Raw genomic sequence first — 734 nt, forward strand, 5'->3', positions numbered from 1 at the left:
TGTGGTGATCTCTGGAGCAAAAGAAGACACAAGAAGTCAACAGTATGATGGCCCTTGCCTCAGGGGGGCAACTGTATCAACTCTATCAACTGTCAGAGAAGGACGTCACGCCATGTCACATGATCTATGAAAAAATCCACAGCACAGTGGTGAAAGAACAAGTGTACAGAAGGCCAAAGATGTCTTCACAGGATGATGAAGATGGTTTTGACCTCGCAGACCTCTCCAAAGGGTCTCAGAGACCCTAGGGTCACTGGATCACTCTTTGAGAACCGCCAACCTAGAAGATGAGTCCACACTCCAGGGCAAGGGTTCCAGAGCCTGGACAACTTACAAAAATTCCACACCGGGGACTTCCCTGGTGGTCCAGAGGCTACAACTCCGTGCTCCCAATGCAAGGGGCCTAGGTTCGATCTTTGGTCAGGGAACTAGATTCCACATGCCACAACTAAGAGTTTGCATGGCACAGCTAAGAGTTCACATGCTGCAACTACAGATCCTATAAGAAAGATCCAGCACAGCCAAATAAATAAAAATATTTTTAAAAATTCTACACTGGGTACCAACGGCCAGGCCCCCAAAACAAAATCTCCATGGGGAGGGGAAGCACCCATAAAGCCCCAGTGACACACAGTGAGGTTGAAAGCCTCCCTCTAGACCTGTGCTGTCCCAAAGGTAGCCTCTGCTACACAGATGCAGCTAACAGCCAATGCAACTGACCTGCCAATGGGAAC

The 734-nt window shown here is 48.9% G+C and overlaps 1 protein-coding gene across 1 annotated transcript in view; it reads right to left on the bottom strand.

Annotated features, from left to right (window-relative positions):
* The window catches only part of LOC105002143 (protein FAM50A-like), an 8,344-nt gene that overhangs the window by 4,052 nt on the left and 3,558 nt on the right, over nucleotides 1-734 (bottom strand). The gene's annotated exons all lie outside the window — the stretch shown is intronic.

This window comes from Bison bison, unplaced genomic scaffold, assembly GCF_000754665.1.
Source record: "Bison bison bison isolate TAMUID 2011002044 unplaced genomic scaffold, Bison_UMD1.0 scf7180017855336, whole genome shotgun sequence".
In the NCBI taxonomy this organism is placed as follows: Eukaryota; Metazoa; Chordata; class Mammalia; order Artiodactyla; family Bovidae; genus Bison; species Bison bison.